Here is a 6,273-nt window from a genome sequence, read left to right on the forward strand (position 1 = left end):
CTGCCAACTCTAAATCTGATTGGTTAAAACAACGGTTTCATTGCCATTGATTTTAAGCTACAGACGCCTGCACTGTTGATTCTGAAGGCCTTAGGCAGAAATCTCTTTTACCCTGGCAACACGATTTCTGAAATATGATTGGATAAAACCTCTAATATAAACATACACTACTGGAAGCAGCGCAACCGAGAGAAAAGCTATGAAATGAAGAGAATAGACTATTAGAAATAATTTAATACACATTCATGGAAAAAAAATATATTAAAACTAAGTCAGTGATTCTGAGGCCAGCAGAGAAAGCTTTGCTGGCCCTGACGGCCCACCACTACTACACCAAGGTCGCATGACTTCAGTGTCAGCACCATTAAGCTTTTGACAGATCGCACAGTCTTTATCTAAAACCATTTTCCCTGAAAGTTTGAGTTAGAACACAACGAGGCTGTGAAAGCAGACTTGTGATTAGTGAGCATGTGCTGGTTAGGTATGTTTTGAAGCATGACTGCTGGTCATGAACGGGTTTAAGCTGGTCATGTGCTGGTCCTAAGCAACTCCTGCTCAGGACCAGCTTAGGACCAGCTCATGACCAGCAGCCATGCTTCAAAACATACCTAATCAGCATATGCTTTTTTTTGTTTGGCATGATGTTTAATGTTCCTGACAACCTCTGTACTACCATTTAGCCACTTGTTAGCAAAAACTGCTTTCTAAAGATTTAACAAAAAAAAAAAATAAATCTTGGTGTATTTTGTTGTTGAATAAAGATTATTTCAGGCATTTACCCAAAAACCGATTCAAAAAAACCTTTTGACTTCAGAAAGATGGAACCAGAAGTGCTCTAAAACGTTAACTTGTTTCCAGGTTTTGGCCTACAAAAACAGGCCATCCCTAAAGGACTCTAATTAAGATGCAGTGCTTGCATTATGTACATTTTAATTACAATCATATCTGATGCTGTTTGTTCATTCTTCCCACATAATGTTGCATATTATGTGAAATGTAGTGTGCCGAATGTCGTATGAATAAACACCCAATCATTCTGAGGATCAAGAAAGATGTTCCTTGTGGTTAAATGGTAAATTGTTGAACACATGGGTCAAAGGACAATGTATTTACACCTACAGTCATGTTTCACAAACGGTCGTGAAGTTCAGTTCATTCTCTGAAAGTCTCTTTTTCCTTCTTGTACTGGTATCTTTTTAACGGAAGGCAACTGAAAGGCGCAATCTCTTTTTAGTCAGACAGTCAGCGAAACTACAAGACAAAAAGAACAGTCGCATTGTTTGCTAAGTTGCAAGCCAGAAGATTTCAGCATGGACTTCACTGGCCTTTCCTCGGAGGAATTGCAGTGGAACTGAAGATAGCTGAGCTACAGATGAAAGAGACACAGAAAAGAGAGTGAGAGGGAGGGTGAAAGAGCTTTGTATTTGTCGCTAAATTGGATTAAAGATTTAGCTGGCATCATTTGTAGTAATGTATGCAGAGTTAAACGCTGCTCAGAAGCCTCTCTCTCTCAAAGAGCTTTAATACTGAAACCGAACAAAGTGCATTCAGCTGCGCTGAACACAATCTCCACGGGATGAGCAGTTTCCTTTTAATGTTACCATAACTACACTTCACTGCACTTTTGGCAAATTTCCCACCCTTTGAAAAAATTTCAAAACGCTGCTGTTTCACTCGCTGTCTAATGTACGAAGAGCACTAGACAGTCTGGAGATTAGTTCAGCAGTTTTATTTCCCATTAATTGCTGTATTGTTTTGTTGGGCTCACACTGAGAATACATCTGTGACTGAGCAGAAGCAGTTCCGCAATGTTTTCAGCGAGAGAAGAACGAGAGAGAACCAATCACAAGCCTAGACAATGAATCTGGAAATTCAGTTTAATGCTCAACAGAGACATTGTTTTTACTCTTTTGAAAGAGATGTACCCGACTTTTTGAAAAGATGAAGACAAACTGACATGAACGATATGCTTGCGCTGATCGCTTACTCTCCTCTGAAAGTGTCTGGCTAATGCATAACTGTAAATGTCTGTTATATTTCAGGTTTTCATTTGAGTGTTTTATTTGAATTCTGTTGGTCTTACGGAGGATTCGTTGTGAGCTTTTACTTTAGAAAGCTGCTCAGGGCTTCAACAATCAGATATGATTCAACATCATATTCAGCATCATAGTGAAGGACGTCGAGGATGGAGGGGGTGGAAGAGGAGAATATAGATGGAGATGGCCTTTACATTTTGTGTGCTTGTAAAAAGCACGATCCCATTTAAATCAGTTATGGAGTCACAGTTACAGTATAAAAATCTTTCCAGTCTGGCCCAGTTTTAGCTCTGATCAGCTGAAGGTCAAATCGTTTCGCCTTCTGAACTCTATACTGCTTTTTCTTTGAAATAGGTGAAGTAATGCAAGAAACAAACAAACAAACAAGCTTTCTTGCTTGTGAATCTCTTAACTTAAAGATATAAATGACCCAAAAATGAAAATTAGCTCAGTATTTACTAAACCTCAGGCCATCTACAGATGTGTAGAACAGATTGGTAGAAATGTAGCTTTACATCACTTGCTCACCAATGGATCCTCTGCAGTGAATGGGTGCCGTCAGAATGAGAGTCCAAACAGCTGATAAGAACATAACAACAATAATCCACAAGTAATCCTCAGGACTCCAATGAATGTTTTGTGAAGTGAAAACGGCCGTATTTGATTGGAACTGTTTTGGACTGTAAACGGTGCTTGATTGGTGCATATTTGTCTCCTGATGCTGACTCTTATTAAAACTGGATTTGTTTTTACAAACACGCAGCTTTTGGCTTTATAAGATGTTGATTTATGGACTGGAGTCTTGTCAATGTCTTAATCATCTGTTTTTATCAGCTGTTTGGACAGTTCTACTTATTCTACAGTTCTAAAAATGGTGTCTTGTTAAATAATGCTGTTCCTCAGTTTTTTTTTCTAGGTTTATTGGATGTGTTTAGTGTAAATATGCTTACATGCTAAAAAATATCGATCGTAATATACTCAAAAAGATACTAATAAAGACCAGCTACAGTTTCAAAGTAGCTTCCCTGGTGCTGGTGGGTGTACAGATAAATGGGTTTTATCAGTCTGTGTGTGAAAAGACTATTAAAAAAGAGACCGAGTGAGAAAGCTTTTGGGGGATGGAGGAGGGTTTGTGTGTGAGGTTTGGAGAGAGAAATGCAAATAACCATGAACGTGGCAAAATAACAGCGTGAAAATTCAACTGTGCAGAAATTTCTCACAAATCAAACTTCAAGCACCCAAAAATTGTGCCATCAGCACTCCACCCATAAGCCGAGCGGCGTCTGACTTCATTAAGGCTCGCGAGCGAAGGTGCAGCTGCACACGAGTGTGTTTGATTAACTCTGCAATGATTTCTGACTTAATCAGTCAGAAGAACAAATTCAGTGAGCAGGAAGCCTTTTATCAGCCAGACTCACTCACCTGCACATCTTCCTGCCTTTTAGCCAGCAGCAAATTAGCAAACCGACGGCTGTCAAAAATGAATAATTGAACTACATTTCCTAGATGAAGGCTAAACTGGTACACTAAATAAATTTGTATTTGCTAGGCTTTGACTAGATTTACTACTTGAAATAAACACTTCTTGGTCTCATGTGGTGTATTAGTAGGCCTACATTAGTTGTTTTAAAAGCATCATGAGGAGTCACGTTTTTCTTAGATTCATTTGTTCGTTGTACTATGAAAATTAACTTTTAGAAAACAAAGTTCTTCCTTAGTATAAAAAAAGAAAATGACTGGCTAAATTTAGAAAAGCATACTTATATTCCTGCATATAAAGACATTGCATAAATGGTTTCTGAATTCAGCTCCATTCTTTGTCTGAAATTACATACTGTCAGAGTTTGATAAAGCATTAACCATTGATAAAGCACATTCTGTAAGCGTCAAATGTGTGTAATATGAGTACAATCTGGTCATATTAACCCACCCATATGTTATATTTGACATGTTATTGTTTCCTGCCATTTACAAATATTATGATCCCTCATCCGTGGCTTCATGAGATAGTAAAGTGTCCATCAGACGGCAGGTCATCCAGATATTTTTTGTTTAGTTTTTACCACATTGACAAATGACTTTAATATGATTGCCACAAGGCACCCAGTTGTCATTTTAGATAGTTATTTTGCATTAAATCATATGTAGTGGGGGGAAAAAATGTCTTAACATTAGCTGAAAATAACCGGTTTAATTCTGGTCAAAAAAAAAAATGGTTGAAGAAAGGTTATAAAATAAAATTCAATTAAATAAAATTAAAATAAAATGAAAGAAAGAAAAAAAAAATCTGAATCAACTTGCATTGTAGGTAGACCTCAGTGAGGAATAAATCTACAATAATAATAATAATATGATAAAATGGTAGATATATTGCTGTGTGAACCTTATTGTTGATTTTGAACCAGTGCATACAAAGTTTATTTTGCATTAAGCAGATTAAGACTTTGAAAGCATCAGTGTTTTCAGTGAGATGACGTAAGAACACAAAAATCTGTTTCCAAACAAGGAAACTCCCACTTCTCCCCCTCCTCTGTTGTCTCATATTGCAAATCTCATTCATTCAGAAATGTCTCACGTTGGTGACGAATCTCACCGCTGTGTCTGAAAGCTATGCCTTCCTCCTTCTTCAAAGTAAGGACAAATTTACTTGGGAGAAGAGGAATGTCTGAACCAATAAAGAACAGAGAGGGGTTAAGCAGTGTCAATACCATAACCTCATTTATCTGCTGCCTTTAGATCAGCAGGGCCGGCTCCAGCCGATGTTAGCCATTAGCCCAGCCATTTGCCCATATGTTGGAGCAAATGAGTGCTCGGATAAGTCATGGATCCGATAATACACCCATGGGCAGTTAGATTTGACTTTTAAATTGGACTGATCCTGTATGGTTCATTTTGATAGAAAAAGATCCCAGTGTGCAGTGTTTTATAATGCAACCCACACATTCATTGCAAAATATTCTCTTCTTAATCAGTATGCTACCAAATGCTGCATTGGTTTGGAGCTATAAAATGTGATCAAATGCACTGAATTGTCAGTTGCATAAACATAGTCACCATGTTAAGACTGTCTTAAGAACTAGTTTGACTAACTAGCAGGTAAACAAGTGGCAGTCAGTCTTACTTTTTGGATTTAAGTTAGACCAATTTATGATTTTATGGAACTGACTTTAAAAGGTTATGACCAGTCTTGCAGGAAAAAAAAAAATGTGTCTAAGCAGTTTATGCAACCAGCTACAGAATTTATGCCTTTTTTTTTTTTTGTCTTGAATTCTTTTTATTGTAGTATTCTGTCATTTTTCCCCCCCAGAATGGAAAAAAAAATGTCATGCTTATAGCAAAATTTTAAGGCTGCTGATGGCACTTTTAGCACAGTTTAGTCCAAGGAAATTATTGAAAATAATTTGAAGGGAAAGTAATCATTTGAAATTATGATTAATATATATATATATTTTCCACCTACAGTAGATTATTGGGGCCTGTGAGTACAGTAGTGGGAAAGAAATACGAGCAAATGATATTTCAATGCTTTTGTGTTCACTTGTAAAAGTTTTGAATTCTTTCATAAAAGTATTACATTCCCCCATTTGCGAAAACACTGAAATACATATTTATTTCTTATTTCCATCACAAAGTTTTACAAGTGAACACAGGGTTTCTCTGGGATTTCAAAAAGTTTAGCAATTTTGTGTATGCTATCTAGCTAGCAAAAATATGATCTGAGCACATTTTGTTAACGTTCCTGTTACATTGTGAAATGTTATTTGAACTTTTTTTTTGTTTGTTAAAAAAACATTTTTCCTTGGTTATGTAAATGTTAAGGGAACATTTCATTTGATCATTTTCAAACATTATTGGAAGTAACATTTAGACGTACATTAAACTAAAAGCTTACAGAAAAGAACATTTTTGTGTTAATGTTTCCAGAACATAATTAAAGAACAGATAGCTTTCAATGAACATTGTTACCATTCCTGGAAGAATGTTCACAGTCTCATTTTCTTGTGTTTCGTATCTGAAACCCGAGTCAGCTCACTAAAGTCAGCACAGCGTGATGGTTAAAACAAGTAAATTTACAATTTAATATGCAAAAAAACTGATTATATATGCATTATACGTTTTCCAAAATTTTCTGAGAATTTGTTTTGAATATAAGTGTATTTTCACTGGAAGATTTTGCCCTTTTTTCACTTGAAATAAAAAAAAAAAAAAAAATGGTATTAGCATAAACCTCAATAAA

This window comes from Onychostoma macrolepis, chromosome 05 (genome assembly GCF_012432095.1).
Source record: "Onychostoma macrolepis isolate SWU-2019 chromosome 05, ASM1243209v1, whole genome shotgun sequence".
In the NCBI taxonomy this organism is placed as follows: Eukaryota; Metazoa; Chordata; class Actinopteri; order Cypriniformes; family Cyprinidae; genus Onychostoma; species Onychostoma macrolepis.